The following is a 25,097-nucleotide window of genomic DNA, read 5'->3' on the forward strand; positions in this document are numbered from 1 at the left end:
ACAGATGGCGGTGTAAATATTTCCATGTTCATACAGATGGCGGTGTACATAATTCCATGTTTATAGAGATGGCGGTGTAGATATTTCCATGTTTATTCACATAGCTGTGTAGATATTTCCATGTTTATACACATGGTGGTGTAGATATTTCCATGCTAATACAGAAGGCGGTGTAGATATTTCCATGTTTATAGAGATGGCGGTGTAGATATTTCCATGTTTACACAGATGGCCGTGTAGATATTTCCATCTTTCTACAAATGGCAGTGTAGATATTTCCATGTTCATGCAGATGGCGGTGTAGATATTTCCATGTTCATAGACATGGCGGTGTAGATATTTTGATGTTAATACAGATAGCGGTGTAGGTATTTCCATGTTTATACAGATAGCTGTGTAGATATTTCCATGTTTACATTGATGTCGGTGTAGAGATTTCCATGTTCATACAGATGGCGGTGTAGATATTTCCATGTTTATAGAGATGGCGGTGTAGATATTTCCATGTTTATACAGATGGTGTTGTAGATATTTCCATGTTTTTAGAGACGGCGGTGTAGACTTTTCCATGTTTATACAGATAGCGGGGTAGATATATCCATGTTTATAGAGATGGCAGTGAAGGTATGTCCATGTTTATGCAGATGGTGGTGTAGATATTTCCATGTTTATGTAGATGGCGGTGTAGATATTTCCTTGTTTATACAGATGGTGGTGTAGATATATCCATATTTAAACAGATAGCTTTGTAGATATTTCCATCTTTGTACAGATGGCGGTGTAGGTATTTCCATGTTTATATAGATAGCTGTGTAGATATTTCCATGTTTATACAGATGGCGGTGTAGATATTTCCATGTTTATAGAGATGGCGGTGTAGATATTTCCACCTTTATAGAGATAGCTGTTTAGTTATTTCCATGTTAATACGCATAACGGTGTAGATATTTCCATGTTTATAGAGATAGAGGTGTAGATATTTCCTTGCTTATACAGATATCGGTGTAGATATTTCCATGGTTATAGAGAAAGCAGTGTTGACATTTCCACGTTTATACAGATAGCGGTGTAGATATTTCCATGTTAATACAGATGGTGGTGTAGATATTTCCATCCTGATACAGATAGCGGTGTAGATATTTCCATGTTTATACAGATGGCGGTGTAGATATTTCCATCTTTATACGGATGGCGGTGTAAATATTTCCATGTTCATACAGATGGCAGTGTAGATATTTCCATGTTTTTGGAGATGGAGGTGTAGATATTTCCATGTTTATACAGATAGCAGTGTAGATATTTCCATGTTTATACACATGGCTGTGTAGATATTTCCATGTTTATACAGATGGCGTTGTAGATATTTCCATGTTCATACAGATAGCGGTGTAGATATTTCCATGTTTATAGAGATAGCGGTCTAGTTATTTCCATGTTAATATTCATAGCAGTGTAGATATTTCCATGTCTGTAGAGATAGCGATATAGATATTTCCATGTTTATGCAGATAGCGGTGTAGATATTTCCATGTTATACAGATAGCTGTGTAGATATTTAAATCTTTATACAGATGGCGGTGTAGATAGTGGCATGTTTATACAGATGGCAGTGTAGATATTTCCATGTTTATACAGATGGCGGTGTAGATATTTCCATTTTCATACAGATTGTGGTGTAGTTATTTCCATGTTTTTAGAGATGGCAGTGTAGATATTTCCAATTTCATACAGATGGCAGTGTAGATATATGCATGTTTATAGAGATGGCGGTGTAGGTATTTCCATGTTTATACAGATGGCGGTGTAGATATTTCCATGTTTATACAGATAGCGGTGTAGGTATTTCCATGTTTATAGAGATAGCTGTGTAGATATTTCCATCTTTATACAGATGGCGGTGTAGGTATTTCCATGTTCATACAGATGGCGGTGTAGATATTTCCATCCTTATACAGATGGCGGTGTAGATATTTCCATGTTCATACAGATGGCGGTGTAGTTATTTCCATCTTTATAGAGATGGCGGTGTAGATATTTCCGTGTTTATACAGCTGGTGGTGTAGGTATTTCCATGTTTATAGAGATGGCGGTGTAGATATTTCCAGGTTTATACAGATAGTGGTGTAGATACTTCCATGTTTATACAGATGGCTGTGTAGATATTTCCATCTTTATACAGATGGCGGTGTAGATATTTCCATGTTCATACAGATGGCGGTGTTGATATTTCCATGTTTATGGAGATACCGTTGTAGTTATTTCCATGTTAATAGGCATAGCGGTGTAGATATTTTCATGTATATAGAGACAGAGGTGTAGATATTTCCTTGTTTATACAGAGAGTGGTGTAGATATTTCCATGTTTACAGAGATAGCGGTGTAGACATTTCCACGTTTATACAGACAGCGGTGTAGATATTTACATGTTCATACACATTGTGATGTAGATATTTCCATCCTTATACAGATAGCGGTGTAGATATTTCCATGTTTATACAGACGGCAGTGAAGACGTTTCCATTTTTATACAGATGGCAGTGTAGATATTTCCATGTTCAAACAGATGGCGGTGTAGGTATTTCCATGTTTATACAGATGGTTGTGTAGATATTTCCATATTTATACAGACGGCGGTGTAGATGTTTCCATGTTTATACAGAGTGCGTTGTAGATATTTCCATGTTTATACAGATGGCGGTGTAGATATTTCCATGTTTATAGAGATTGTGGTGTAGATATTTCCATGTTTATACAGATAGCGGTGTAGATATTTCCATGTTTATACAGACGGCTGTGAAGTCTTTTCCATCTTTATACAGATGGCAGTGTAGATATTTCCATGTTCATAAAGTGGCAGTGTAGATATTTCCATGTTTATAGAGATGGCGGTGTAGTTATTTCCATGTTTATACAGATGGCGGTGTAGATATTTCCATGTTTATACAGATAGCGGTGTAGGTATTTCCATGTTCATACAGATATCTGTGTATATATTTCCATCTTTAAACAGATGGCGGTGTAGTTATTTCCATGTGCACACAGATGGCGGTGTAGATATTTCCATCCTTATACAGATGGCGGTGTAGATATTTCCAAGTTCATACAGATGCCGGTGTAGTTATTTCCATCTTTATAGAGATGGCGGTGTAGATATTTCCGTGTTTATACAGATGGTGGTGTAGATATTTCCATGTTTATAGAGATGGCGGTGTAGATATTTCCTTGTTTATACAGATGGTGGTGTAGATATTTCCATGTTTATAGAGATGGCGGTGTAGATATTTCCATGTTTATACAGATAGTGTTGTAGACACTTCCATGTTTATGCAGATGGCTGTGTAGATATTTCCATGTTTATACAGACAGCTGTGAAGACTTTTCCATCTTTATACAGATGGCGGTGTAGATATTTCCATGTTCATCGAGATGGCGGTGTAGATATTTCCATGTTTATACAGATATCGGTGTAGATATTTCCATGTTTATACAGATAGCTGTGTAGATATTTCCATCTTTATACAGATGGCGGTGTAGATATTTCCATGTTTATACAGATGGCGGTGTAGATATTTCCATGTTTATAGAGATGGCCGTGTAGATATTTCCATGTTTAAAGAGATGACAGTGTAGATATTTCCATGTTTATAGAGATAGTGGAGTAGTTATTTCCACGTAAATAGGCATAGCGGTGTAGATATTTCCATGTTTACAGAGATAGAGGTGTAGATATTTCCTAGTTTATAGAGATAGCGGTGTAGATATTTCCATGTTTATACAGATGGCGGTGTACATAATTCCATGTTTATAGAGATGGCGGTGTAGATATTTCCATGTTTACACAGATGGCGGTGTAGATATTTCCATCATTATACAGATGGCGGTGTAAGTATTTCCATGTTCATACAGATGGCGGTGTACATAATTCCATGTTTATAGAGATGGCGGTGTAGATATTTCCATGTTTATTCACATAGCTGTGTAGATATTTCCATGTTTATACACATGGTGGTGTAGATATTTCCATGCTAATACAGAAGGCGGTGTAGATATTTCCATGTTTATAGAGATGGCGGTGTAGATATTTCCATGTTTACACAGATGGCCGTGTAGATATTTCCATCTTTCTACAAATGGCAGTGTAGATATTTCCATGTTCATGCAGATGGCGGTGTAGATATTTCCATGTTCATAGACATGGCGGTGTAGATATTTTGATGTTAATACAGATAGCGGTGTAGGTATTTCCATGTTTATACAGATAGCTGTGTAGATATTTCCATGTTTACATTGATGTCGGTGTAGAGATTTCCATGTTCATACAGATGGCGGTGTAGATATTTCCATGTTTATAGAGATGGCGGTGTAGATATTTCCATGTTTATACAGATGGTGTTGTAGATATTTCCATGTTTTTAGAGACGGCGGTGTAGACTTTTCCATGTTTATACAGATAGCGGGGTAGATATATCCATGTTTATAGAGATGGCAGTGAAGGTATGTCCATGTTTATGCAGATGGTGGTGTAGATATTTCCATGTTTATGTAGATGGCGGTGTAGATATTTCCTTGTTTATACAGATGGTGGTGTAGATATATCCATATTTAAACAGATAGCTTTGTAGATATTTCCATCTTTGTACAGATGGCGGTGTAGGTATTTCCATGTTTATATAGATAGCTGTGTAGATATTTCCATGTTTATACAGATGGCGGTGTAGATATTTCCATGTTTATAGAGATGGCGGTGTAGATATTTCCACCTTTATAGAGATAGCTGTTTAGTTATTTCCATGTTAATACGCATAACGGTGTAGATATTTCCATGTTTATAGAGATAGAGGTGTAGATATTTCCTTGCTTATACAGATATCGGTGTAGATATTTCCATGGTTATAGAGAAAGCAGTGTTGACATTTCCACGTTTATACAGATAGCGGTGTAGATATTTCCATGTTAATACAGATGGTGGTGTAGATATTTCCATCCTGATACAGATAGCGGTGTAGATATTTCCATGTTTATACAGATGGCGGTGTAGATATTTCCATCTTTATACGGATGGCGGTGTAAATATTTCCATGTTCATACAGATGGCAGTGTAGATATTTCCATGTTTATGGAGATGGAGGTGTAGATATTTCCATGTTTATACAGATAGCAGTGTAGATATTTCCATGTTTATACACATGGCTGTGTAGATATTTCCATGTTTATACAGATGGCGTTGTAGATATTTCCATGTTCATACAGATAGCGGTGTAGATATTTCCATGTTTATAGAGATAGCGGTCTAGTTATTTCCATGTTAATATTCATAGCAGTGTAGATATTTCCATGTCTGTAGAGATAGCGATATAGATATTTCCATGTTTATGCAGATAGCGGTGTAGATATTTCCATGTTATACAGATAGCTGTGTAGATATTTAAATCTTTATACAGATGGCGGTGTAGATAGTGGCATGTTTATACAGATGGCAGTGTAGATATTTCCATGTTTATACAGATGGCGGTGTAGATATTTCCATTTTCATACAGATTGTGGTGTAGTTATTTCCATGTTTTTAGAGATGGCAGTGTAGATATTTCCAATTTCATACAGATGGCAGTGTAGATATATGCATGTTTATAGAGATGGCGGTGTAGGTATTTCCATGTTTATACAGATGGCGGTGTAGATATTTCCATGTTTATACAGATAGCGGTGTAGGTATTTCCATGTTTATAGAGATAGCTGTGTAGATATTTCCATCTTTATACAGATGGCGGTGTAGGTATTTCCATGTTCATACAGATGGCGGTGTAGATATTTCCATCCTTATACAGATGGCGGTGTAGATATTTCCATGTTCATACAGATGGCGGTGTAGTTATTTCCATCTTTATAGAGATGGCGGTGTAGATATTTCCGTGTTTATACAGCTGGTGGTGTAGGTATTTCCATGTTTATAGAGATGGCGGTGTAGATATTTCCAGGTTTATACAGATAGTGGTGTAGATACTTCCATGTTTATACAGATGGCTGTGTAGATATTTCCATCTTTATACAGATGGCGGTGTAGATATTTCCATGTTCATACAGATGGCGGTGTTGATATTTCCATGTTTATGGAGATACCGTTGTAGTTATTTCCATGTTAATAGGCATAGCGGTGTAGATATTTTCATGTATATAGAGACAGAGGTGTAGATATTTCCTTGTTTATACAGAGAGTGGTGTAGATATTTCCATGTTTACAGAGATAGCGGTGTAGACATTTCCACGTTTATACAGACAGCGGTGTAGATATTTACATGTTCATACACATTGTGATGTAGATATTTCCATCCTTATACAGATAGCGGTGTAGATATTTCCATGTTTATACAGACGGCAGTGAAGACGTTTCCATTTTTATACAGATGGCAGTGTAGATATTTCCATGTTCAAACAGATGGCGGTGTAGGTATTTCCATGTTTATACAGATGGTTGTGTAGATATTTCCATATTTATACAGACGGCGGTGTAGAGATTTCCATGTTCTTATAGATGGCGCTGTAGATATTTCCATGTTTATAGAGATGGCGGTGGAGATACTTCCATGTTTATACAGATGGTGGTGTAGATATTTCCATGTTTTTAGAGACTGCGGTGTAGATATTTCCATGTTTATACAGATGGCGGTGTAGATATTTCCATCATTATACAGATGGCGGTGTAGATATTTCCATGTTCATACAGATGTCGGTGTAGATAATTCCATGTTTATAGAGATGGCGGTGTACGTATTTCCATGTTTATTCAGATAGCGGTGTAGATATTTCCATGTTTATACACATGGCGGTGTAGTTATTTCCGTGCATATACAGAAGGCAATGTAGATATTTCAATGTTTATAGAGATGGCGGTGTAGATATTTCCATGTTTACACAGATGGCGGTGTAGATATTTCCATCATTATACAGATGGCGGTGTAGATATTTCCATCTTTCTACAGATGGCAGTGTAGATATTTCCATGTTCATAGACATGGCGGTGTAGATATTTCGATGTTAATACAGATAGCGGTGTAGATATTTCCATGTTTATACAGATAGCTGTGTAGAGATTTCCATGTTTACATTGGTGTCGGTGTAGAGATTTCCATGTTCATACAGATGGCGGTGTAGATATTTCCATGTTTATAGAGATGGCGGTGTAGATATTTCCATGTTTATACAGATGGTGGTGTAGATTTTCCATGTTTTTAGAGACGACGGTGTAGACTTTTCCATGTTTATACAGATAGCGGGGTAGATATTTCCATGTTTATAGAGATGGCGGTGAAGGTATTTCCATGTTTATGCAGATGGTGGTGTAGATATTTCCATGTTTATGTAGATGGTGGTGTAGATATTTCCTTGTTTATACAGATTGTAGTGTAGATATATCCATATTTATACAGATAGCTTTGTAGATATTTCCATCTTTATACAGATGGCGGTGTAGGTATTTCCATGTTTATATAGATAGCGGTGTAGATATTTCCATGTTTATACAGATGGCGGTGTAGATATTTCCATGTTTATAGAGATGGCGGTGTAGATATTTCCACCTTTATAGAGATAGCTGTGTAGTTATTTCCATGTTAATACGCATAACGGTGTAGATTTATCCATGTTTATAGAGATAGAGGTGTAGATATTTCCTTGCTTATACAGATATCGGTGTAGATATTTCCATGGTTATAGAGAAAGCAGTGTTGACATTTCCACGTTTATACAGATAGCGGTGTAGATATTTCCATGTTAATACAGAAGGTGGTGTAGATATTTCCATGTTTATACAGATGGCGGTGTAGATATTTCCATGTTCATACAGATGGCGGTGTAGATATTTCCATGTTTATAGAGATAGCGGTCTAGTTATTTCCATGTTAATAGGCATAGCGGTGTAGATATTTCCATTTCTGTAGAGATAACGATATAGATATTTCCATGTTTATACAGATAGCGGTGTAGATATTTCCATGTTTATACAGATAGCTGTGTAGATATTTAAATCTTTATACAGATGGCGGTGTAGATAGTGGCATGTTTATACAGATGGCAGTGTAGATATTTCCATGTTTATACAGATGGTGGTGTAGATATTTCCATGTTCATACAGATGGTGGTGTAGTTATTTCCATGTTTTTAGAGATGGCAGTGTAGATATTTCAAAGTTCATACAGATGGCAGTGTAGATATATGCATGTTTATAGAGATGGCGGTGTAGGTATTTCCATGTTTATACAGATGGCGGTGTAGATATTTCCATGTTTATACAGATAGCGGTGTAGGTATTTCCATGTTCATACAGATAGCTGTGTAGATATTTCCATCTTTATACAGATGGCGGTGTAGGTACTTCCATGTTTATACAGATGGTGGTGTAGATATTTCCATGTTTATACAGATGGCGGTGTAGATATTTCCATGCTTATAGAGATGGCGGTGTAGATATTTCCACCTTTATAGAGATAGCTGTGTAGTTATTTCCATGTTAATACGCATAACGGTGTAGATATTTCCATGTTTATAGAGATAGAGGTGTAGGTATTTCCTTGCTTATACATATATCGGTGTAGATATTTCCATGTTTATAGAGAAAGCAGTGTTGACATTTCCACGTTTATACAGATAGCGGTGTAGATATTTCCATGTTAATACAGATGGTAGTGTATATATTTCCATCCTGATACAGATAGCGGTGTAGATATTTCCATGTTTATACAGTTGGCGGTGTAGATATTTCCATCTTTATACAGATGGCGGTGTAAATATTTCCATGTTCATACAGGTGGCAGTGTAGATATTTACATGTTTATGGAGATGGCGGTGTAGATATTTCCATGATCATGCAGATGGCGGTGTAGATATTTCCATGTTTATAGAGATAGCGGTGTAGTTATTTCCATGTTAATAGGCATAGCGGTGTAGATATTTCCATTTCTATAGAGATAGCAATATAGGTATTTCCATGTTTATACAGATAGCGGTGTAGATATTTCCATGTTTATACAGATAGCTGTGTAGATATTTAAATCTTTATATAGATGGCGGTGTAGATAGAGGCATGTTTATGCAGATGGCAGTGTAGATATTTCCATGTTTATACAGATGTCGGTGTAGATATTTCCATGTTCATACAGATGGCAGTGTAGATATATCCATGTTTATAGAGATGGCGGTGTAGGTATTTCCATGTTTATACAGATGGCGGTGTAGATATTTCCATGTTTATACAGATAGTGGTGTAGGTATTTCCATGTTCATAAAGATAGCTGTGTAGATATTTCCATCTTTATACAGATGGCGGTGTATGTATTTCCATGTTCATACAGATGGTGGTGTAGATATTTCCATCCTTATACAGATGGCGGTGTAGATATTTCCATGTTCATACAGATGGCGGTGTAGTTATTTCCATCTTTAAAGAGATGGCGGTGTAGATATTTCCGTGTTTATACAGCTGGTGGTGTAGGTATTTCCATGTTTATAGAGATGGCGGTGTTGATATTTCCAGGTTCATACAGATAGAGGTGTAGATACTTCCATGTTTATACAGATGGCTGTGTAGATATTTCCATGTTTATACAGATGGCGGTGTAGATATTTCCATGTTTATACAGATGGCGGTGTTGATATTTCCATGTTTATGGAGATACCGGTGTAGTTATTTCCATGTTAATAGGCATAGCGGTGTAGATATTTCCATGTATATAGAGACAGACGTGTAGATATTTCCTTGTTTAAACAGATAGTGGTGTAGATATTTCCATGTTTACAGAGATAGCGGTGTAGACATTTCCACATTTAAACAGACAGCGGTGTAGATATTTACATGTTCATACACATGGTGATGTAGATATTTCCATCCTTATACAGATAGCGGTGTAGATATTTCCATGTTTATACAGACGGCAGTGAAGACGTTTCCATTTTATACAGATGGCAGTGTAGATATTTCCATGTTCATACAGATGGCGGTGTAGATATTTCCATGTTTATACAGATGGTTGTGTAGATATTTCCATCTTTATACAGACGGCGGTTTAGATGTTTCCATGTTTATACAGAGGGCGGTGTAGATATTTCCATGTTTATACAGATGGCTGTGTAGATATTTCCATGTTTATAGAGATAGATTGTAGTGTAGATATTTCCATCTTTATACAGATAGCGGTGTAGATATTTCCATGTTTATACAGAAGGCTGTGAAGACTTTTCCATCTTTATACAGATGGCATTGTAGATATTTCCATCTTCATACAGATGGCGGTGTAGATATTTCCATGTTTATAGAGATGGCGGTGTAGTTATTTCCATGTTTATACAGATGGCGGTGTAGATATTTCCATGTTTATACAGATAGCGGTGTAGGTATTTCCATGTTCATACAGATAGCTGTGTAGATATTTCCATCTTTATACAGATGGCGGTGTAGGTATTTCCATGTCCATACAGATGGCGTTGTAGATATTTCCATCCTTATACAGATGGCGGTGTAGATATTTCCATGTTCATACAGATGCCGGTGTAGTTATTTCCATGTTTATATTGATGGCGGTGTAGATATTTCCGTGTTTATACAGCTGGTGGTGTAGGTATTTCCATGTTTATAGAGATGGCGGTGTAGATATTTCCATGTTTATACAGATAGTGTTGTAGATACTTCCATGTTTATACAGATGGCTGTGTAGATATTTCCATGTTTATACAGATGGCGGTGTAGATATTTCCATGTTCATACAGATGGCGGTGTTGATATTTCCATGTTTATGGAGATACCGGTGTAGTTATTTCCATGTTAATAGGCATAGCGGTGTAGATATTTCCATGTATATAGAGACAGAGGTGTCGATATTTCCTTGTTTATACAGATATTGTTGTAGACATTTCCATGTTTACGGAGATAGCGGTGTACACATTTCCACTTTTATACAGACAGCGGTGTAGATATTTACATGTTCATACACATGGTGATGTAGATACTTCCATCCTTATACAGATAGCGGTGAAGATATTTCCATGTTTATACAGACGGCGGTGAAGACGTTTCCATTTTTATACAGATGACATTGTAGATATTTCCATGTTTACACAGATGGTTGTGTAGATATTTCCATCTTTATACTGACGGCGGTGTAGATGTTTCCATGTTTCTACAGAGGGCGGTGTAGATATTTCCATGTTAATACAGATGGTGGTGTAGATATTTCAATTTTTATAGAGATGGCAGTGTAAATATTTCCATGTTTATATAGATGGCGGTGTAGATATTTCCTAGTTTATACAGATGGCAGTGTAGATATATCCATGTTTATACAGACAGCTGTGTAGAGATTTCCATCTTTATACAGATGGCCGTGTAGATATTTCCATGTTTATAGAGACAGAGTTGTAGATATTTCCTTGTTTATATAGATAGTGGTGTAGATATTTCCATGTTCACAGAGATAGCTGTGTAGACATTTCCACATTTAAACAGACAGCGGTGTAGATATTTACATGTTCATACAGATGGTGGTGTAGATATTTCCATGCTTATACATATAGCGTTGTAGATATTTCCATGTTCATACAGACGGCTGTGAAGACGTTTCCATCTTTATACAGATTGCAGTGTAGATATTTCCATGTTCATACAGATGGCGGTGTAGATAGTTCCATGTTTAAAGAGATGGCGGTGTAGTTATTTCCATGTTTATACAGATGGCGGTGTAGATATTTCCATGTTTATACAGATAGCGCTGTAGGTATTTCCATGTTCATACAGATAGCTGTGTAGATATTTCCATCTTTATACAGATGGCGGTGTTGGTATTTCCATGTTCATACAGATGGCAGTGAAGATATTTCCATCCTTATACAGATGGCGGTGTAGATATTTCCATGTTCATACAGATGGCGGTGTAGTTATTTCCATCTTTATAAAGATGGCAGTGTAGATATTTCCGTGTTTATACAGCTGGTGGTGTAGGTATTTCCATGTTTATAGAGACGGCAGTGTAGATATTTCCATGTTTATACAGATAGTAGTGTAGATACTTCCATGCTTATACAGATGGCTGTGTAGATATATCCATGTTTAAACAGATGGCGGTGTAGATATTTCCATGTTCATACAGATGGCGGTGTTGATATTTCCATGTTTATGGAGATACCGGTGTAGTTATTTCCATGTTAATAGGCATAGCGATGTAGATATTTCCATGTATATAGATACAGAGGTGTAGATATTTCCTTGTTTATACAGATAGTGGTGTAGATATTTCCATGTTTACAGAGATAGCGGTGTAGACATTTCCACGTTTATACAGACAGCGGTGTAGATTTTTACATCTTCATACACATGGTGATGTAGATATTTCCATCCTTATACAGATAGCGGTATAGATATTTCCATGTTTATACAGACGGCGGTGAAGACGTTTCCATCTTTATAGAGATTGCAGTGTAGATATTTCCATGTTCATACAGATGGCGGTGTAGATATTTCCATGTTTATACAGATGGTTTTGTAGATATTTCCATCTTTATATATACGGCGGTGTAGATGTTTCCATGTTTATACAGAGGGCGGTGAAGATATTTCCATGTTTATACAGATGGCGGTGTAGATATTTCCATGTTTATAGAGATGGCGGTGTAAATATTTCCATGTTTATAGAGATAGCTCTGTAGTTATTTGCATGTTAATAGGCATAGCGGTGTAGATATATCCATGTTTATGGAGATAGAGGTGTAGATATGTCCTTGTTTATACAGATAGCGGTGTAGATATTTCCATGTTTATAGAGTTAGTGAGGTAGACATTTCCACGTTTAAATAGATAGCGGTGTAGATATTTCCATGTTCAGACAGATGGTGGTGTAGATATTTCCATGTTTATGCAGATGGCAGTGTAGATATTTCCATGTTTATAGAGATAGCGGTGTAGATATTTCCATGTTTATAAAGATAGCGGTGTAGATATTTCCATGTTTATACAGATAGCTGTGAAGATATTTTCATCTTTATACAGATGGCGGTTTAGATAGTTCCATGTTTATACAGATGTCGGTGTAGATGTTTCCATGCTTATACAGAAGGCGGCGTAGATATTTCCATGTTTATAGAGATGGTGGTGCAGATATTTCCGTGTTTATAGAGATGGCGGTGTAGATATTTCCATGTTTATACAGATGGCGGTGTAGATATTTCCATGTTTGTAGAGACGGCGGTGTAGATATTTCCATGTTTATACAGATAGCGAGATAGGTATTTGCATGTTTATAGAGATGGCGGTGTAGATATTTCCATGTTTATGCAGATGGTGGCATAGATATTTCCATGTTTATAGAGATGGCGGTGTAGATATTTCCACCTTTATAGAGATAGCTGTGTAGATTTTTCCATGTTAATACGCGTAACGGTGTAGATATTTCCATGTTTATAGAGCTAGAGTTGTAGATATTTCCTTGTTTATACAGATGTCGGTGTAGATATTTCCATGCTTATAGAGATAGCGGTGTAGACTTTTCCACGTTTATACAGATAGCGGTGTAGAGATTTCCATGTTAATACAGATGGTGGTGTAGATATTTACTTCCTGATAGAGATAGCGGTGTAGATATTACCATGTTTATACAGATGACGGTGTAGATATTTCCATCTTTATACAGATGGCGGTGTAAATATTTCCATGTTCATACAGATGGCGGTGTAGATAATTCCATGTTTATAGAGATGGCGGTGTAGATATTTCCATGTTTATTCAGATAGCGGTGTAGATATTTCCATGTTTATACACATGGCGGTGTAGATATTTCCATGCTTAAACTGAAGGCGGTGTAGATATTTCCATGTTTATAGAGATCGCGGTGTAGATATTTCCATGTTTGCACAGATTGCGGTGCAGATATTTCCATCTTTGTACAGATGGCAGTGTAGATATTTCCATGTTCATACAGATGGCGGTGTAGATATTTCCATGTTCATAGACATGGTGGTGTAGATATTTCGATATTAATACAGATAGCGGTGTAGATATTTCCAAGTTTATACAGATAGCTGTGTAGATATTTCCATGTTTTTAGACATGGCGGTGTAGATATTTCCATGTTTATACAGATAGTGGTGTAGATACTTCCACGTTTATACAGATGGCTGTGTATATATTTTCATGTTTATACAGATGGCGGTGGAGATATTTCCATGTTCATACAGACGGCGGTGTAGATATTTCCATGTTTATTGAGATACCGGTGTAGTTATTTCCATGTTAATACGCATAGCGGTGTAGATATTTCCATGTTTATAGAGATATAGGTGTAGATATTTCTTCGTTTATACAGATAGTGGTGTAGATATTTCCATGTTTATAGAGATAGTGGTGTAGACATTGCCACGTTTATACAGATAGCGGTGTAGATATTTCCATCTTTATAGAGATGGCGGTGTAGATACTTCCATGTTTATACAGGTGGCGATGTAGATATTTCCATCTTTATACAGATGGCGGTGTAGATATTTCCATCTTTATACAGATGGCGTTGTAGATAATTCCATGTTCATAGACAAGGCGGTGTAGATATTTCCATATTTATACAGATGGCAGTGTAGATATTTCCATCTTTATACAGATGGCGGTGTAGATATTTCCATGTTCATACACAAGGCGGTGTAGATATTTCCATCTTTATACAGATGTCGGTGTAGATATTTCCATGTTTGCACAGATTGCGGTGCAGATATTTCCATCTTTATACAGATGGCAGTGTAGATATTTCCATGTTCATACAGATGGCGGTGTAGATATTTCCATGTTCATAGACATGGCGGTGTAGATATTTCGATATTAACACAGATAGCGGTGTAGTTATTTCCATGTTTATAGAGATGGCGGTGTAGATATTTCCATGTTTGTACAGATAGCTGTGTAGATGTTTCCATCTTTATACAGATGGCGGTGTAGATATTTCCATCCTTATACAGATAGCGTTGTAGATATTTCCATGTTTCTACAGATGGCGGTGTAGATATTTCCACGTTTATAGAGATGGCGGTGTAGATATTTCCATCTTTATACAGATAGCTGTGTAGATATTTCCAACTTTATACAGATGGCGGTGTAGATATTTCCATGTTTATAGAGATGGCGGTGTAGATATTTCCATGTTTATAGAAATAACGGTGTAGTTATTTCCATATTAATAGACATAGCGGTGTAGATATTTCCAAGTTTGTAGAGACAGAGGTGTAGATATTTCCTTGTTTATTCAGATATCGGTGTAGATATTTCCATGTTTATAGAGATAGCGGTGTAGACATTGCCACGTTTATACAGATAGCGGTGTAGATATTTCCATGTTTATAGAGATGGCGGTGTAGATATTTCCATGTTTATAGAGATAGCTGTGTAGATATTTCCATCTTTATACAGATAGCGGTGTATATATTTCCATGTTTGTACAGATAGCGGAGTAGATATTTCCATGTTTATACAGATGGCGGTGTAGATATTTCCATGTTCATAGAGATGGTGGTGTAGATATTTCTATGTTTACAGAGATAGAGTTGTAGATATTTCCTTGTTTATGGACATAGCGGTGTAGATATTTCCATGTTTATACAGATGGCGGTGTAGATATTTCCATGTCTATACAGATGGCGTTGTGCATATTTCCATGTTCATACAGATGTCAGTGTAGATATTTCCATGTTCATACAGATGGCGGTGTAGGTATTTCCATGTTTATACAGATGATTGTGTTGATATTTCCATCTTCATAGAGATGGCGGTGTAGATATTTCCATGTTTATACAGACGGCAGTGTAGATATTTCCATGTTTATACAGATGGCGGTGTAGATATTTCCATGTTTATAGAGATGGCGGTGTAAATATTTCCACGTTTAAATAGATAGCGGTGTAGATATTTCCATGTTCAGACAGATGGTGGTGTAGGTATTTCCATGTTTATACAGATGGCAGTGCAGATATTTCCATGTTTATAGAGATAGCGGTGTAGATATTTCCATGTTTATACAGATAGCTGTGTAGATATTTCCAACTTTATACAGATGGCGGTGTAGATAGTTCCATGTTTATACAGATGTCGGTGTAGATATTTCCATGCTTATACAGAAGGCGGCGTAGATATTTCCATGTTTATAGAGATGGCGGTGTAGATATTTCCATGTTTACACAGATGGCGTTGTAGGTATTTCCATCTTTATACAGATGGCAGTGTAGATATGTCCATGTTCATACAGATGGCGGTGCAGACATTTCCATGTTCATAGACATGGCGGTGTAGATATTTTGATGTTAATATAGATTCCGGTGTAGATATTTCCATGTTTATACAGATAGCTGTGTAGATATTTCCATGTTTATAGAGATGGCGGTGTAGTGATTTCCATGTTCATACAGATGGCGGTGTAGATATTTCCGTGTTTATAGAGACGGCGGTGTAGGTATTTCCATGTTTATACAGATGGTGGTTTAGATATTTACATGTTTGTAGATACGGCGGTGTAGATCTTTCCATTTTTATACAGATGGCGGGGTAGATATTTCCATGTTTATAGAGATGGTGGTGTAGATATTTCCATGTTTATGCAGATGGTGATGTAGATATTTCCATGTTTATATAGATGGCGGTGTAGATATTTCCTTGTTTATACAGATGGCAGTGTAGATATATCCATGTTTATACAGATAGCTGTGTAGATATTTCCATCTTTATACAGATGGCGGTGTAGATATTTCCAAGTTTATACAGATGGCGGTGTAGATATTTCCATGTTTATAGAGATGGCGGTGGAGATATTTCCTCCTTTATTGAGATAGTTGTGTAGGTTTTTAAATGTTAATATGCATAACGTTGTAGATATTTCCTTGTTTATAGAGATAGAGGTGTAGATATTTCCTTGTTTATACCGATATCGGTGTAGATATTTCCATGTTTATAGAGATAGCGGTGTAGACATTTCCAAGTTTATACAGATAGTGGTGTAGATGTTTCCATGTTAAAACAGATGGTGGTGTAGATGTTTCCATTTTAAAACAGATGGTGGTGTAGATATTTCCATCCTGATACAGATAGCGGTGAAGATATTTCCATGTTTATACAGATGGCGGTGTAGATATTTCTATCTTTATACAAATGTCGGTGTAAATATTTCCATGTTCATATACATGGCGGTGTAGATAATTCCAGGTTTATAGAGATGGCGGAGTAGATATTTCCATGTTTATTCAGATAGCGGTGTAGATATTTCCATGTTTATACACATGGCGGTGTAGATATTTCCATGCTTATACAGAAGGCGGTGGAGATATTTCCATGTTTATAAAGATGCCGTTGAAGATATTTCCATGTTTACACAGATGGCGGTGTAGATATTTCTATCTTTATACAGATTGCAGTTTAGATATTTCCATGTTCATACAGACGGTTGTGTAGGTATTTCCATGTTCATAGACATGGCGGTGTAGATATTTCGATGTTAATACAGATAGCGGTGTAGATATTTCCATGTTTATACGGATAGCTGTGTAGATATTTCCATGTTTATAGAGATGGCGGTTTAGAGATTTCCATGTTCATACAGAAGGCGGTGTAGATATTTCCATGTTTATAGAGATGGCGGTGTAGATATTTCCATGTTTATACAGATGGTGGTGTAGATATTTCCATGTTTTTAGAGACGGCGGTGTAGATATTTCCATGTTTATACAGATAGCATGGTAGATATTTCCATGTTTATAGAGATAGTGGTGTAGATATTTCCATGTTTACAGAGATAGCGGTGTAGACATTTCCACGTTTATACAGACAGCGGTGTAGATATTTACATGTTCATACACATGGTGATGTAGATATTTCCATCCTTATACAGATAGTGATGTAGATATTTCAATGTTTATACAGACGGCGGTGAAGACGTTTCCATCTTTATACAGATGGCAGTGTAGATATTTCCATGTTCATACAGATGGCGGTGTAGATATTTCCATGTTTATACAGATGGTTGTGTAGATATTTCCATCTTTATACAGACGGCAGTGTAGATGTTTCCATGTTTATACATAAAGCGGTGTAGATATTTCCATGTTTATGGAGATAGAGGTGTTGATATTTCCTTGTTTACACAGATAGCGGTGTAGATATTTCCATGTTTATAGAGTTAGCGGTGTAGACATTTCCACGTTTAAATAGATAGCGGTGTAGATATTTCCATGTTGAGACAGATGGTGGTGTAGGTATTTCCATGTTTATACAGATGACGGTGTAGATATTTCCATATTTATAGAGATGGCGGTGTAGATATTTCTATGTTTATACTGATAGCGGTGTACATATTTCCATGTTTATACAGATAGCTGTGTCGATATTTCCATATTTATACAGAAGGCAGTGTAGATATTTCCATGTTCATAGAGATGGCGGTGTAGATATTTCCATGTTTGTACAGATGGTGGTGTAGACATTTCCATGTTTATACAGATGGCGGTGTAGATATTTCCATGTTTATAGAAATGGTGGTGTAGATATTTCCATGTTCATAGAAATAGTGGTGTAGTTATTTCCATATTAATAGGCATAGCGGTGTAGATATTTCCATGTTTATAGAGACAGAGGTGAAGATATTTCCTTGTTTACACAGATAGCGGTGTAGATATTTCCATGTTTATAGAGATAGCGGTGTTGACATTTCCACGTTTTTACAGATACAGGTGTAGATACTTCCATGTTCGTATAGATGGCGGTGTAGGTATTTCCAACCTTATACAGATAGCGGTGTAGATATTTCCATGTTTATAGAGATGGCGGTTTAGATATTCCCATGTTTATACAGATGACGGTGTAGATATTTCCATCTTTATACAGATAGCGGTGTATATATTTCCATGTTTATAGAGATGGCGGTGTAGATATTTCCATGTTTATCCAGATGGCTCTGTAGTTATTTCCATCTTTATAGAGATGGCGGTGTAGATATTTCCACGTTTATAAAGATGGCGGTGTAGATATTTCCAAGTTTATGCAGATGGTGGTGTAGATATTTCCATGTTTATATAGATGGCGGTGTAGATATTTCCTTGTTTATACAGATGGCAGTGTAGATATATCCATGTTTATACAGATAGCTCTGTAGATATTTCCATCTTTATACAGATGGCAGTGTAGATATTTCCATCTTTATACAGATGGCGGTGTAGATATTTCCATGTTTATACAGATGGCGGTGTAGATATTTCCATGTTTATAGAGATGTCAGTGTAGATATATCCATGTTTATACAGACGGTGGTGAATACGTTTCCATCTTTATATAGGTGGCAGTGTAGATATTTCCATGTTCATACAGATGGCGGTGTAGATATTTCCATGTTTATAGAAATGGCGGTGTGATATTTCCATGTTTATCCAGATGGCGGTATAGATATTTACGTGTTCATACAGATGGTGGAGTAGATATTTCCATACTTATACAGATAGCGGTGTAGATATTTCCATATTTATAGAGATAGCGGGATAGACATTTTCACATTTATACAGATAGCGGTGAAGATATTTCCATGCTCATACAGATTGTGGTGTAGATATTTCCATCCTAATACAGATAGCGGTGTAGATATTTCCATGTTTACACAGATTGCGGTGTAGATATTTCCATCTTTATACAGATGGCGGTGTAGATATTTCCATGTTCATACAGATGGCGGTGTAGATATTTCCATCTTTATACAGATGGCGGTGTAGATATATCCACGTTTATACAGATGGCGGTGTAGATATTTCCATGTTTATACAGATGGCAGTGTAGATATTTCCATCTTTATACAAATGGCGGTGTAGATATTTCCATGTTTACAGAGGTAGTGGTGTAGTTATTTCCATGTTAATAGGGTTAGTGGTGTAGATATTTCCATGTTTATAGAGTTAGAGGTGTAGATATTTCCTTGTTTATACAGATAGCAGTGTAGATATTTCCATGTTTATAGAGATAGCAGTGTAGACATTTCCACGATTATACAGATAGCCGTGTAGATATTTCCATGTTCATACAGATGGTGGTGTAGATATTTCCATGTTTATAGAGAAGGCGGTGTAGATATTTCCATGTTTATGCTTATGGTGGTGAAGATATTTCCATGTTTATATAGATGGCCGTGTAGATATTTCCTTGTTTGTACAGATGGCAGTGTACATATATCCATGTTTATACACATAGCTGTGTAGATATTTCCATCTTCATACAGATGGCGGTGTAGATATTTACTTGTTTATACAGATACCGGTGTGTATATTTCCATGTTTATACAGATAGCTGTGTAGATATTTCCATCTTTATACAGATGGCATTGTAGATATTTCCATGTTTGTACAGATGGCGGTGTAGATATTTCCATGTTGATACAGATGGCGGTGTAGATACTTCCATGTTTATAGAGATGGCGGTGTAGATATTTCCATGTTTATAGAGATGGCGGTGTAGATATTTCCATGTTTATAGAGATAACGGTATAGTTATTTCCATGTTAATAGGCATAGCGGTGTAGATGTTTCCATGTTTATAGAGACAGAAGTGTAGATATTTCCTTGTTTATGGAGATAGTGGTGTAGATATTTCCATGTCTGTAGAGATAGCGGTATAGACATTTCCACATTTATACAGATAGCGGTGTAGATATTTAAAGGTTCATAAAGATGGTGGTGTAGATGTGTCCATCCTTACACAGGTAGCGGTGTAGATATTTCCATGTTTATACAGATGGCGGTGTAGATATTTCCGTCTTTATACAGATGGCGGTGTAGATATTTCCATGTTGATACAGATGGCGGTGTAGATATTTCCATGTTAATAGAGATGCCGGTGTAGATATTTCCATGTTTATACAGGTGGCGGGGTAGATATTTCCATCTTTATACAGATGGCGTTGTAGATAATTCCATGTTCATACACATGGCGGTGTAGATATTTCCATCTTTTTACAGATGGCGGTGTATCTATTTCCATGTTTATACAGATGGCACTGTAGGTATTTCCATGTTTATGTAGATGGCGGTGTAGATATTTCCATGTTTATACAGTTAGCTGTGTAGATATTTCCATCTTTATACAGATGGCGGTGTAGATATATCCATGTTTATACAGATGGCGGTGTAGATATTTCCATGTTTATACAGATGGCAGTGTAGATATTTCAATGTTTATAGAGATGGCGGTGTAGATATTTCCATGTTTATAGAGGTAACGGTGTAGTTATTTCCATGTAAATAGGCATAGCGGTGTAGATATTTCCATGTTTATAGAGATAGAGGTGTAGATATTTCCTAGTTTATACAGAAAGCGTTGTTGATATTTCCATGTTTATAGAGATAGCGGTGTAGACATTGCCACGTTTATACAAATAGCGGTGTAGACGTTTCCATGTTCATACAGATGGTGGGGTAGATATTTCCATCCTTATACAGATTGCGGTGTAGATATTTCCATGTTTATACAGATGGCGGTGTAGATATTTCCATGTTTATAGAGATGGCGGTGTAGATATTTCCATGTTTATAGAGATACCGGTGTAGGTATTTCCATGTTAATAGGCATAGCGGTGTAGATATTGCCATGTTTATAGAGACAGAGGTGTAGATATTTCCTTGTTTATACAGAGAGTGGTGTAGATATATCCATGTTTACAGAGATAAAGGTGTAGACATTTCCACGTTTATACAGACAGCGGTGAAGATATTTACATGTTCATACAGATGGTGGTGTAGATATTTCCATCCTTATACAGATAGCAGTGTAGATATTTCCATGTTTACACAGACGGCGTTGAAGACGTTTCCAACTTTATACAGATGGCAGTGTAGATATTTCCTTGTTTATAGAGACAGCGGTGTAGATATTTCCATGTTTATACAGATGACGGTGTAGGTATTTCCGTCTTTATACAGATGGCGGTGTTGATATTTACATGTTCACACAGAAGGCGGTGTAGATATTACCATGTTTAAAGAGATGGCGTTGTAGATATTTCCATATTTATGCAGATGGCGGTGTATGTATTTAAATGTTTATACAGAAGGCCGTGTAGATATTTCCATCTTTATACAGATGGCGGTGTAGCTATTTCCATGTTTATAGAGATAGTGGTGTAGTTATTTCCATGTTAATATGCATAGCGGTGCAGATATTTCCATGTCTTTAGAGACAGAGGTGTAGATATTTCCTTGTTTATTCAGATAGCGGTGTAGATATTTCCATGTTTATAGAGATAGCGGTGTAGATATTTCCGCATTTATACAGATTGCGGTGTAGGTATTTCCAGGTTCATACAGAGGGTGGTGTAGATATTTCCATGTTTATACAGATGCCGGTGTAGATATTTCCATCTTTGTACAGATGGCGCTGTAGATATTTCCATGTTCATACAGATGGTGGTGTAGAAAACTCGATGTTTATAGAGATGGCGGTTTATATATTTCCATGTTTATACAGATGGCGGTGTAGATATTTCCATCTTTATACAAATGGCGTTGAAGATATTTTCATCTTTATACACATGGTGTAGATATTTCCATGTTTATACAGATGGCGGTGTAGATATTTCCATGTTTATACAGATGGCGGTGTAGATATTCCCATGTTTATAGAGATGGCGGTGTAGATATTTCCATGTTTGTAGAGATAGCGTTGTAGTTATTTCCATGTTAATAGGCAAAGCGGTGTACATATTTCCATGTTTACAGAGATAGAGGTGTAGATATTTCCCTGTTTATACGGATAGCGGTGTAGATACTTCCATGTTCATACACATAGCAGTGTAGATATTTCCATGCTTATACAGATGGCGGTGTAGATATCTCCTTATTTATACAGATAGCGGTGTAGACATTTCCATGTTATAGAGATAGCGATGTAGATATTTCCATGTTTATACAGATAGCGATGTACATATTACCATGTTCATACAGATCGCGGTGTAGATATTTCCATCCTTATGCAGATGGCGGTGTAGATATTTCCATGATCATACACATGGCGGTGTAGATATTTCCATGTTTATAGATATAGCGGTGTAGATATTTCCATGTTTATAGAGATAGCGTTATAGATATTTCCATGTTTATACAGATAGTGGTGTAGATATTTCCATGTTTATACAGATAGCGGTGTAGATATTTCCATGTTTATTCTGATAGCGGTGTAGATATTTCCATGTTTATAGAGATAGCGGTGTAGATATTTTCCTGTTTAACAGATAGCAGTGTAGATATTTCCATGTTTATGGAGATAGCGGTGTAGATATTTCGATGTTGATAGAGATAGCGATGAAGTAATTTCCATGTTTTATGGATAGCGGTGTAGATATTTCCATGCTCATAAAGATGATGGTTTAGATATTTCCCTGTTTATAGAGGTGGCGGTGTAGATATTTCCATGTTTATAGAGGTGTCGGTGTAGTTATTTTCATGTTTATAGAGATGGCGTTGTAGATATTTGCTTGTTTATGCAGATAGCAGTGTAGATATTTCCATGTTTATTGAGATAGTGGTGTACATATTTCCATGTTCATACAGATGGCGGTGTAGATATTTCCATCTTTGTAGAGATAGCGGTGTAGATATTTCCATGTTCATACAGATGGCGGTTTAGATATTTCCATGTTTATAGAGATGGCGGTGTAGATATTTCCGTGTTCGTAGAGGTGGCGGTGTAGATATTTTCATGTTCATAGAAATGGCGGGGTAGATATTTTCGTGTTCATACAGATGGCATTGTAGGTATTTCCATGTTTATAGAGATGACGGTGTAGATATTTCCATGTTTATAGAGATAGCAGTTTAGATACTTTCAATTTTATACTGATGGCGCTGTAGATATTTTCATGTTCATACACATAGCAGTGTAGATATTTCCATGTTTATACAGATGGCGGTGTAGATATTTCCTTCTTTATACAGATAGCGGTGTAGACATTTCCATGTTATAGAGATAGCGATGTAGATATTTCCATGTTTATACAGATAGCGATGTACATATTACCATGTTCATACAGATAGCGGTGTAGATATTTCCATCTTTATGCAGATGGCAGTGTAGATATTTCCATGTCTATAGAGATGGCGACGTAGATATTTCCTTGTTTATACAGTAAGCAGTGTAGATATTTCCAAGTCATAGAGGTAGCGTTGTAGATATTTCCATGTTTCTACAGATAGCGATGTAGATATTACCATGTTCATACAGATAGCGGTGTAGATGTTTCCATGTTTATACAGATAGCACTGTAGATATTTCCATCTTTATGCAGATAGCGGTGTAGATATTTCCAAGTTTATACATATAGCGGTGAAGATATTTCCATGTTTATTGAGATAGCGGTGTAGATATTTCCATGTTTATACAGATAGCGGTGTAGCTATTTCCATGTTTATACAGATATCACTGTAGGTATTTGCATGTATATACAGATAGCGGTGCAGATATTTCCATGTTTATACAGATAGCGCTGTAGATATTTCCATCTTTATACAGATGGCGGTGTAGATATTTCCATGCTTATACAGTGGGTGCTGTAGACATTTCCATGTTTATAGAGATGGCGGCCTAGATATTTCCACCTTTATACAGATAGCAGTGTAGATATTTCCATGTTTATACAGATAGCGGGGTAGATATTTCCATGTTTATACAGAAGGCGGTGTAGATGTTTCCATCTTTATAGAGATGGCGTTGTAGATATTTCCATGTTTATACAGACGGCGGTGTAGATATTTCCATCTTTATAGAGATGGCCTTGTAGATATTTCCATGTTCCTTCAGATGGCGGTGTAGATATTTCCATCTTTATAGAGATGGCGGTGTAGATATTTCCATGTTTATAAAGATGGCAGTGCAGATATTTCCATGTTTATTCAGATATTGGTGCAGATAATTCCATCTTTAAACAGATAGCGGTGTATATATTTCCATGCTTATACAGATAGCTGTGTAGATATTTCCATGTTTATACAGATAGCGGTGTTGATATTTCCATGTTCATAGAGATGGCGGTATAGATATTTCTGTGTTTATACAGATGGCGGTGTAGATA

This window comes from Gorilla gorilla, chromosome 5 (assembly GCF_029281585.2).
Source record: "Gorilla gorilla gorilla isolate KB3781 chromosome 5, NHGRI_mGorGor1-v2.1_pri, whole genome shotgun sequence".
Lineage (NCBI taxonomy): Eukaryota > Metazoa > Chordata > Mammalia > Primates > Hominidae > Gorilla > Gorilla gorilla.